Here is a 12,337-nt window from a genome sequence, read left to right as displayed (position 1 = left end):
ACCTTCTGCAATATCCCTAATAAAAATATCATAGAGAATGGGTCAAAGTACAGATCCCTGAGGTACCCCACTTGTGATAAGCCCATGCTTCGAATATACTCCATTGACTACAACTCTCTGTTGCCTGTCACTCAGCCACTGCCTTACCCAATCAACAATATTGGAAAACAAACTTAAAGATTGCAGTTTATTGATAAGCAGGGCTGACCTTAGGGGTGTGCGAGCTGTGCGGCTGCACAGGGCGCCATGTTGCTGACACAGCTCACACATGGCAGGTAGTGAAATTTTCGGTTCGCGAACGCAAACTTCCTCAAAACGTTCGCGAACCGTGCAAACTGTGCGAACCACCATAGACTTCAATGGACAGGTGAATTTTAAAACTCACAGGGACCCTTTCTGGCCACAATAGTGATGGAAAAGTTGTTTCAAGGGGACTAACACCTGGACTCTGGCATACCGGAGGACTGTGCAAAACTCCCATGGAAAATTACACAGTTGATGCAGAGTCTGGTTGTAATCCATAAAGGGCAGAAATCACCTAACATTCCTAAATCACAATGGATATGGATTGACACCTGACATATGACATATTTACACCTTGACATATGGATTGACACCTGTCCTCAGAGACCCTGATACACACTGACACAGAGCAGAATAGGGACTGTTCCTTCTACATAGGGTCACTTGGCAGATTTGGATTGACACCTGTCCTCAGAGACCCTGATACACACTGACACAGAGCAGAATAGGGACTGTTCCTTTTACATAGGGTCACTTGGCAGATTTGGATTAACAACTGTCGTCAGGGACCCTGATACACAGACATGCCATTACTTCCTTTTGCACAATCAAGTACAGGTTGGGGATTGCCTTTTGTGCAAAGAAATTTCGGCCGGGTACCTTCCACTGCGGTGTCCCAATAGCTACAAATTTTTTGAATGCCTCAGACTCCACCAGCTTGTATGGTAAAAGCTGGCGGGCTAATAGTTCAGACAAGCCAGCTGTCAGACGCCGGGCAAGGGGGTGACTTTCTGACGCTTGCAGACAACTAACTGCTATTCAATGTATAACAGTGAAAAAAGTTTTTTGGTTTTTAAATGCACGCTATTGTGACACCAGATAAGAGTGACAAAGTGCAGTGGCAGAGGTTGGCAGAGTACACGCTGAAGGCCTGACACACCCGCTTGAAGACAAATAACTGCTATTCAATCTATAACAGTGAAAATTTTTTTTTTTTTAAATGCACGCTATTGTGACACCAGATATGAGTGGCAAAGTGCAGTGGCAGAGGTTGGCAGAGAACACGCTGAAGGCCTGACACCAGCTTGAAGGACACTGACTGCTATTAGTTTACAGTCAAAAACTTTTTTCTTTTTTTAAATGCACGCTATTGTGACACCAGATAAGAGTGGCAAAGTGCAGTGGCAGAGGTTGGCAGAGTACACGCTGAAGGACTGACACACCCGCATGAAGACAACTAACTGCTATTCAATCTATAACAGTGAAAAAAAGTTTTTTGGTTTTTAAATGCAATCTATTGTGACACCAGATAAGAGTGGCACTGTGCAGTGGCAGAGGTTGGCAGAGTACACGCTGAAGGACTGACACACCCGCTTGAAGACAACTAACTGCTATTCAATCTATAACAGTGAAAAAAAGCGTTTTGGTTTTTAAATGCAATCTATTGTGACACCAGATAAGAGTGGTACTGTGCAGTGGCAGAGGTTGGCAGAGTACACACTGTAGGCCTGACACTCGCTTGAAGACAAATAACTGCTATTCAATCTATAACAGTGAAAAAAATAATTTGTTTTTAAATGCAATCTATTGTGACACCAGATATGAGTGGCAAAGTGCAGTGGCAGAGGTTGGCAGAGTACACGCTGTAGGCATGACACTCGCTTGAAGACAAATAACTGCTATTCAATCTATAACAGTGAAAAACGTTTTTGGGTTTTTAAATGCAATCTATTGTGACACCAGATATGAGTGGCAAAGTGCAGTGGCAGAGGTTGGCAGAGTACACACTGAAGGCCTGGCACCCGCTTGAAGGACACTGACTGCTATTAGATTACAGTCAAAAAGTTTTTTCTTTTTAAAGGCACGCTATTGTGACACCAGATATGAGTGGCAAAGTGCAGTGGCAGAGGTTGTCAGAGTACATGCTGAAGGACTGACACCCGCTTGAAGGACACTGACTGCTATTAGATTACAGTGAAAAAATATTTTCTTTTTAAAGGCACGCTATTGTGACACCAGATATGAGTGGCAAAGTGCAGTGGCAGAGGTTGGCAGAGTACACGCTGAAGGCCTGACACCCAGACGCTTGTAGACAACTAACTGCTATTCAATCTATTACAGTGAATTTTTTTTTTTTAAATGCAAGCTATTGTGACACCAGATATGAGTGGTGGCACTGGGCAAGTTGGCACAGTATCCACTGTGAGCCTGACACAGAAGCTGGCAGGCAGGCAACTGCAATTAGATTACACAGGAAAAAAAAGCAGACTGATGTTTTGGGGTGCTGTCCTTACAGCAGAGATCAGATGAGTCCTTGAGGACTGTAGTGGACACTGAATACCCTAGCCTAGCTATCCATTTCCTTATCAAATCAGCAGCAGCTACACTTTCCCTCCTCTCACTAAGAATGCAGCTTCAGAATGAATCTAAAATGGATGCTGTACAGGAGGTGGGAGGGTCTGGAAGGGAGGGTCTGCTGCTAATTGACTGGAATGTGTCTGCTGACTGTGAGGCACAGGGTCAGAGTTTACTCAATGATGACGAATAGGGGGCGGATCGAACCGCGCATATGTTCGCCCGCGGCGGCAAACGCGAACACGCTATGTTCGCCAGGAACTATTCGCCAGCGAACCGTTCGGTACATCACTAATGGCAGGATGTCAGCTGTACAGGGAGAGCTAATGCAAGTACTGTACCCGGGTGGAGGATTTCACTATTCTCCACCAGGGAAATAAATAGCAAGGCAGTGGGGGCGGAGCTTATGCGTGGTGGGGCGGAGCTTGCCTGCCGACAGAGGTGGTGCTAATATGGCAGCAGAGGTGGGGCTAAAACCTACCAGAAGCCCCTGGTAATAACTGCAGCACAGGATGGGGGAAGCAGGAAGGAATCCCTGTTTCCCCAACAACTACAATACAGGAACTGCACTGCCTCCATTCCCACTCCTGCCAGCCCATAATGGTAAGTGTGTGTGTGTGACTATGACTTTGTGTGTATGTGTCTAACTGTCTGCATGGGTGTGTGACTGTCTGCCTGTGTGTGTATGACTGCCTGTGCTTGTGTGTGTGTGTATGTGTCTGTCTGGCTGGATGTCTGTGTGTGTGTCGGCCTGTGTGTGTGTGTGTGTGACTGTCTGTGTGTGTGTATGACTGTACTGTCTGTGATTGTCTGCCTGTGTGTGACTGTAACCGTGTGAGTGTAACTGCGTGTGACTGTAATGTGTGCAGTAAGTCAGTCACACACACACACACACAGGCAGGCAGTCTCACACACACACACAAAGGCAGGCAGACACATGAACAGGCAAACATTAACACATTTCCGGGTTGCTCCACGTGGCGCCTGGCAGTGAGGCAGAGCATCGGAAGCCACCAGGCAGGTTTCCAATGCTCTGCCTGTGCTAAGTGCCTTGAGGGATCAAGGCACTCAGTAAAATAAATTTAACTTAAAAGAAATAATAAATAAAAATGTTTTTAAAATTTAACCCCTTCCCTCCCTCTCCCTCCACATGTACTTACCCGATCACCACCGTTCCCCAGCCAGCAATCATTCTTCTTCTTCACTGGAGGGACTGTCTGATATATTAAATTATATACTATATTAAATATATATATATATATATATATATATATATATATACATGTATATATCTAAATAAATAAAAATAATACAACATATACATATCTCCATATACTTAATTACATACATAATTTCATAAATATACATATATACTTTATATATATATATATATATATATATATATATATATATATATATATTTTTTTTTTTTTACATAATTAAGTAATTTTATTTATTGCAATTTGGGGGACCTGCCTGACAACTCAGGCCAAAAGTTCAGAGAATTTAATCTGCTAGCACTATATTTAACCCTGTAACAAGACACCCTAACACCTGTACATGGGGGGTACTGTTTTACTCGGTAGGCTTCGCTGAACACAAATATTAGTGTTTCAAAACAGTAAATATATCACAGCGATGATATTGTCAGTGAAAGGGAATTTTTTTGCATTTTTCACAGACAAATGGCACTTTCATGGATGATATCATTGTTGTAATACGTTTTACTGTTTTGAAAAAATAATATCTGGGTTCAGCAAAGTCTCCCAAGTATAACAGTACAAATTTACCAGATTGGTCATGTTGCCTTTGAGAGCGTATGGAAGCTCCAGGAATGAGAATTACCCCCATGATGGCATACCATTTGCAAAAGAAGACAACCCAAGGTATTGCAAGTGGGGTATGTTCAGTCTCTTTTACTAGCCACTTAGTTATAATCACTGGCCAAAGTTAGCGTTCATAATTGTTTTTTGCATTTTTAACACACAAACAAATATAAATGCTAACTTTGGCCATTGTTTGTGATGACGTGGCTACTACAAAAGACTGGACTAGAGGTCGTTGTTGGCTGGATGGTAGCCTCATCTAAAGCTAAATTACCGTATATACTCGAGTATAAGCCGACCCGAATATAAGCTGAGGCCCCTAATTTTACCCCAAAAAAATGGGAAAACTTATTGACTCTAGTATAAGACTAGGGTGAGAAATGCAGCAGCTACTGGTAAATTTCTAAATAAAATTAGATCCTAAAAAAAATATATTAATTGAATATTTATTTACAGTGTGTGTATAATGAATGCAGTGTGTGTGTATGAATGCAGTGTGTGTGTGTATGAATGCAGTGTGTGTGTATGAATGCAGTGTGAGTGTATGAATGCAGTGTGAGTGCATGAATGCAGTGTGAGTGTATGAATGCAGTGTGAGTGTATGAATGCAGTGTGTGTATGAGTGCAGCGTGTGTATGAATGCAGTGTGTGTGTATGAATGCAGTGTGTGTGTATGAATGCAGTGTGTGTATGAGTGGTGTGTGTGCGTGTGTGTTGCAGAGCCTTGGTGGGGGGTGGGCAATTTTTTTTATTATTATTTTAATTTTTTTATTATTATTATTTATTATTATTTTTATTTATTTAATTTAATTATTATTTATTTTTTTATTATTATTTAATTTTTTTTTATTATTATTATTACTATCTTTTTTTTTCGTCCCCCCTCCCTGCTTGATACATAGCAGGGAGGGGGGCTCTCCTTCCCTGGTGGTCGCGTGGCATTGGTAGTTCAGTGGGGGGGAGAGGGGGCTGCAGAGAGCATTACTTACCTTTCCTGCAGCTCCTGTCAGCTCTCTCCTCCTCCGCGCCGTCCGTTCAGCTCCCTCTGTCAGCTCCCAGTGTAAGTCTCGCGAGAGCCGCGGCTCTCGCGAGATTTACACTGGGAGCTGACCGAGGTGCTGAACGGACGGCGCGGAGGAGGAGAGAGCTGACAGGAGCTGCAGGAGAGGTAAGTAAGATCTCTGCAGCCCCCACAGCCCCATTGTCTGTATTATGGCAATGTAAATTGCCATAATACAGACATTGACTCGAGTATAAGCCGAGTTGGGGTTTTTTAGCACAAAATATGTGCTAAAAAACTCGGCTTATACTCGAGTATATACGGTATATAGTTTCTCAAAAAAGAAGGCTAGTTCCTCTACAATATGTTTTATGGCATGCTCTTCTCTTTCTGACTACTCCTGTTAACAATGATTGTTTAAATAAATCAGCTAACAGTTTTGCAAGTACACCACCAAGTTATTTTAATAACTTTGGATGTGTCCCATCAGGCCTCATTGTAAACTCACATGTAACATATGACTCTTACATCCTACTCGAGGTCCCTTTCTTTCATTTTCATCTGTAAATACTAAACAAAAATATTAATTGAGGCAGTTAGCTATACCTTTATCCTCTTCTACATACCTTCCTTCTTTTGTTTTTTTTTGTCTAACCTTATTTTACTTTACTTTGATCATTTATATATCTAAAAAAAAGTGTTATCCCCCTGTCTTTACTGACTGTGCTATTCTCTCTTCTGTGTGTGCACTTTGGATGCTCTGATATCTTGCTTAGCCTCTTTCTGCCTAAACGTATAGATCTGTCTGTTTTTTTATAATTACTAAATGCTAACTTTTAGATTTTTACTATTTTGTCTACTTCTGCAGAGTACCACAGTGGTTTCCTCACTATTTTGCTCTTAATGATAAGCCTAATGCTAATTTTTGTTGCCTTCAATAGTGCAACTTTTAAATATTCACATTACTCCTGGACTCCATTTAAACCACCCCATTCTGATAATGACTCCTTTATGCATATTCTAATTTTAGAAAAGTCAGTTTTTCTAAAATCTAAAACCTTTGTTTTTGTGTGGTGTGACTCAGTCACTGTTCTTATAAACCATATGACTGGTGATCACTGGATCCTAAACTTTCACCTACAGTAATTACTAATACCAAATCTCATTTGTTAACACTAAATCCTTACAAGTTGGCTCCTCAACAACTTGTTTTAGAGATAATCCCAGTAGGGAGTTTAGAATAGGTGTGCTTTTGGCACAAGCAGCTATTTTAGTTTTTCAGTTCACATCATGAAGATTAAAGCCACCAATGATAATAACTTCCCCCTTCAATGTCATTTTAGCAATCTTCTCAACTAGTAGATTATCAAACACTTCTATTTGTCCAGGGGGCCTGTAAATTGCACCTAAATCTACATTATCAATTGCTAATATTGCCACAAGTTCATGGATCTTATTCCCTAAACTGCAAGCATGTGTAGACATGACTCTAAGCTTATACTTTTTAAACACACTTGCTACAGGCACTTTCTGTCCTTGTTTTGAGGGACAATTGGATTGATGTTTTATCACCCTTTCGCCACTGAGAACATTCGTTCTCTTTTGAGAAAGACGCAAACCATCTTTTTTGTACAGTTCATTTCTATTCCAACTAGAGCTACTATGAGAAACAAAGCCAAATCCTTGCTCTCGACACCATTGACCAAGTCAAAAGTTAAAGTCCCTAACATGCATCCACCTATCATTCTCAATGCAAGGGCAGAACTTGAAAGAATGGCAGTGTAGACACAACTTGACCTATGGCATTGGCACAAGCACAAAAATTTTAAAATGTCTTTGCAAGCCAAGTCATTTGTCTCTAGATGGACACGAACATCCAATATCCCTTCCTGCTTTGCTTGCTTAACAATATTAAAGAGAACTTTCCTGTCTCTGCTAGCAGTTGCTCCAGGAAGACATCTCACAAAGCAGGCCTCACCTAGTCCTTTTTGTCATTGGCTTCAATCTTGCACACATTAGAGATAGAGGATGGTGGTCCCTCAAATTCAGTGCCTGAGCCTTTCTCCATACCACCTGCATAGAGAATGGAAAATGTGAGACAACACCTAGAAAAAGGTGTTAACTGTTAGCAGAGGGTTTAACATAACTAGTATTACTGTACTGATATTGTTGTGTACAAGGACACCACTGGCAACATAAACTACCACAGAGTGCTGTAGTAGTTATGGTGCCATTTGAACAAAAAAACAATACTCAAAACCAAACACGACAAAAATACTAAAATTACAAAAAACTATATTATACAGCAGCAGTCTGTTTTAATCTTCTTCCTCCAGTTCCGGTTGTAGTCCTTTTCCATCTACAAGCCATCAGTGCTCTTAATCTTCATGTTCTCACTTTCAGTTTTGGCAGATGGGTCAGTGAGTATGTGTGATGATGTTGTTGACTTGGCACATTGTGTCTCTCAGAGTACAGTGAGTGCACTGCATACAGTCTGACTCTGAATTTAACACATTCTCACACACGCCCTGACCACCAGTGACACTGTGACCTGACCATGTAGAGCTAGAGTGGCAAAAAGCTAGATCCCCAGATGTTGTAAAACTGTAACTTCCATGATGCTTTGTATGCCTTTAGCATCCCTGATCTAGAAATTGAGACGGTGTGATTGAATTTTGTTTTTGTGTGCGTCGTCATATATAGTTATGAATTGGTTATGATATGGATTGGAATGAATAGCGATTGATAGTGTGTGTGGTAGTTAAGGTAATGGAATAGCCATTGCAATATAGGTGTGGATGTGGTTTGTTAAACTATTTTTATAATTTTTGGGAGTTAAAGAATTTTAGTGTTGGTGTTTGTGCGTTTGTAATTTGAATTTTAAGAAGGAAATTTAAAAAAAAAGAATAGGAAGAAGGGAAGATTTGCAAAGAAAGAGTAAATGAAAAAGGGCATGAAAATGGTAAAGGGTAAGTGAGTGGGCAATTGGCTACCCACTCTCCTGTTTCTTCCCCAGGGCAAAGCATCCAAATTCCTTCAGTCCTTGGCATGGAGAGCAGACTTCTAGAGCTCAAACACAACATCCTAGCTGTTCTGGTAGAGAAAGCAGGAGTTGCCACACTGCAAACAGACAAAGCAAGAGTGGAGAAATGTCTACCACTTTGAGAGAGATTTGGGAAATAGGGGAAAAAGAAAGGGAATACATGTTTTGTTTTGTTTTTTTGGAAAAAAAAAATGAAGAGAAGAAAGAGAGAAAAATAACAATGGTTTTGGTTTCTCTCAAACTCCACTACAGAGCAGGGTGCCCAACCTGTGCAGATTGAACATTAGAAAGGTAATCTGCTCCTACCCAGGGGTGTCCCCAACATACTGGAGATGTAAGCAACGTGAGGGTACCATGAGACACATTTTCTGGCACTGCCCCAAACTAGATCCTATCTGGATAAATATTAAAGCCTTAATCAAAAAGCTAACGCAGCCCTTGCTCCCACAGACACACAGACATACCTGCTGCATATGATCCCAACACAAGTGGGGTCCCCAGAAAGAGCAATGGTGATTTATATGTTGTTCAAGCAGTGAAAGAATAGGGAACCCCCAAACATTGCTATGGTCGTGACCAGACTCAGCAAAACACACATTTATGAGGAAATGTACCACAGATTAGCGGGAACAGTGGAGTCTCACTCACGTATATGGAATGGGTACCAGACAATGCAAGACCTACACACAGACTAACTGAAATATAGGCAGATATACCACAATAATGAAGAGGGAAGACTTGATGCTCTAAAAAAAATAAAAAATGTAAAGTTGATAGAGATGGGCATCACACGGCATTAGCCAGCCAGCTAATCCTACCGTGCAGTCTCTTCACTACTTTCAAACAAGTGAGAACAAGTATAATTAGCAGTGGGTCAGACAATAGACACCCAGCCAAGGTACACTAGATCACCACCAGAGTGTCAACGTACTTGACCAGGGCACACCACATGCAAGAGCAACACTGAGGATGTACACCACTTTACACATCCCCATTCCCCATGTTCACCTTCTTTCCTATTTTTTTTCTTCTGTTCTTTGTTATTATGAATGGATACAAACTGATACCCTCATTCAATCAAGGCAGTACTCTATGGTAAAGGGTCAGCTTTGCGAAAAGGCTTTGCACTTCCCGTAAAAGTGCACATGACAGAATTATACTGTTCGGAATGTTAATGTCAATAAACAGTTAACTGTTGCCATGTAATGTTCTATATGACCCACCAGTGTATGCCAGTGTATGACATGCTATGACACTGTTTGTCAATGTACTTCATACCCAGGGCCGGCCTTAGGGGTGTGCGAGCTGTGCGGCTGCACAGGGCGCCATGGAGCAGGGGGCGCCCTGCGGCCGACACAGCTCACACATGGCCGGCCGTAATTAAAAAAATAATAATAATAATAATTTGTGGTGGGGGAGGAGCTTACTGTGCGGCGGGGCGGAGCTAAAAGCACAGTTTGGTTTGGTGGGGAAGGAGTCCCTGCTTCCCCACCAAACAGTCTCCAGGAGCTGCACTGCCTCCACAATGAACTCCACAGGTAACTGTGTGATTGTCAGTGTGAGTGTGACTGTCTGCCTGTGTGTCTGTGTGTATGACTGCCTGTGTGTGTGTGGCCGTGTGTATGACTGTCTGTGTGTGTGTGTGTCTGTGTGTGTGTGTGTTTGTGTGTATGACTGCCTGCCTGTGTGTGAATGTGTGTGTATGACTGTCTGCCTGTGTGTGAATGTGTGTATATGACTGCCTACCTGTGTGTGTGTGTGTGTGTGTGTATGACTGTCTGCCTGTGTGTGTGTGTTTGTGTGTGTGTGTGTATGACTGTCTGCCTGTGTGTGTGTGTGTATGACTGCCTGCCTGTGTGTGTATGACTGTCTGCCTGTGTGTCTTTGTGTGTGCATGACTGCCTGTGTGTTTCTGTGTGTACGACTGTCTGCCTGTGTGTGTGTGTGTGACTGTCTGCCTGTGTGTCTGTGTGTATGTATGACTGTCTGCCTGTGTGTGTGTGCGTGACTGTCTGCCTTTTTGTGTGTAACTGTCTGCCTGGGTGTGTTTGTTTGGCTGTCTGCCTGTGTGTGTGACTGCCTGCCTGTGTGTGTGTGTGTGTGTGGATGTCTTCCCGTGTGTGTATGGCTGTCTAACTCTGTGTGTGTGTGTGTGTGGCTGTCTGCCTGTGTGTATGTGTGTGGCTGTCTGTATGTACGTATGTGTGTGTAAGACTGTATGTGTGGCTGTGTGTGTGTGTGGCTGTCTGCCTGTGTGTATGTGTGTGGCTGTCTGTGTGTGAGTGTGTTTATCTACCTGTAACTGTGTATGTGTGTTACTGCCTGTACCTGTGTGTTTCTGCCTGATCCTGTGTATGTGACTATCTGCCTGCGACTGTGTGCATGTTGTGGATTTGACACTGTATATGTATAACTGTGTGCATCTGACTGTGTGCACATAACTCTGCAAAAATATACACCTGCATTCACACACAGGCTTAAATGCATGTTTTTTATCTGAATTAAATAACCAGCCCACACAGCCAATAAACCCAGAACAAATATCACATATAACCAATACACGCATTTCACACACTGTTAATACACCCATTACAAATATCACAAACGGCCAACACATAGCATACATATCACACACAGTCATCACACCTACTATCACATACACAGACAACATAAACATTACATCATACACGGATGAAGGGGGGGGGGAGGGAGGGTGCTGTGAAGATTTTTCGCACAGGGAGCCTAAAGGCTTAGGCCGGCCCTGTTCATACCTACTTAAACATTTGCCTTATGTGGGAAATTTGTGTACAGTGAAAAAAATCTTAATAAAGACTATTCATGGAAAAAAGAAAAGTAATCTGCTCCAGAAGATGAGGTGACATCAGTGAGTGCGGTGGATTCAGTATATTATCGGTTACAGAAAGCACACGCTCACTTTGGACAGTGGATAACAGCTCCTGCACAATCAATGAGAGTGCGGGAGACGTTCTCGTCTTGCCATCCCAGTAGATAGTAGTCAACATTAGGAGGCAAAGGAGGTTCAGAGAGGTAAATTCTGACCATTTCCAATGCCCTATTCTCTTTTCTTCTTCTAGCTATATACACCTAACTATACACCCAAGTATACACCCAAGTGCCTCTTCCTAAAAATATAATATAGATCCTACAGATACGCTTCCCTCCTTTCTGCTTTCTGCTAGACCCAGCTGCTGCTGTTGAAGTTCTAGTAGCAACTTCCTGAGACACACCCAACTGCCGGTCTACTGTCATGGAAAGAAAGGCATGCTGGATTCTAGGTGCACTCCTACAAATATCTGCAGTGAAATGCATAGACTGACCTGGAGCCTCAAAGAGCTTCTCTTTAAATACTCCAACACAGGACCGATAGAGTGAGGGGGCTATCTCCCTGCTGAAGGGTGACCATAAAGGAAGATGGTTTTGTGGAACCACGGCCTCAATCAACCTTTTGAAAAGCTCCCCTTCTATAACTGATAAGGACGCATCCCCAACAGCAATCAAATGGACAATCTCTGGTAGAGTCCCTAGAGTTTACCAGGGTTGTCTACACAGCCAAAGGGGTTTAAGACCTTCCATTTGAAATATAAAAGAAACAAAAAAATAGGAAATACACCAATAACATTTATTTATGAATCAAAAGAAAATCGAACATACTACTCCTTGGAACATATTGCATTAGGGTTAGTATAGTACCAAAGTAAGCCCTTCTTATGTTACTTATTATTAGTCACTTGGGGACACTATCACGATAACATGTCTCTTGCTTAGCCACTAGCTTTATAGGTAAAGTAAAATATATATTTAGATGTATTATCCCTAACTGTTCACTACTGGCTACAATATTCAGAGTAT

The sequence above is a fragment of the Pelobates fuscus genome, chromosome 3 (genome assembly GCF_036172605.1).
Source record: "Pelobates fuscus isolate aPelFus1 chromosome 3, aPelFus1.pri, whole genome shotgun sequence".
In the NCBI taxonomy this organism is placed as follows: domain Eukaryota; kingdom Metazoa; phylum Chordata; class Amphibia; order Anura; family Pelobatidae; genus Pelobates; species Pelobates fuscus.
Note: the sequence above shows the minus strand (reverse complement) of the source record.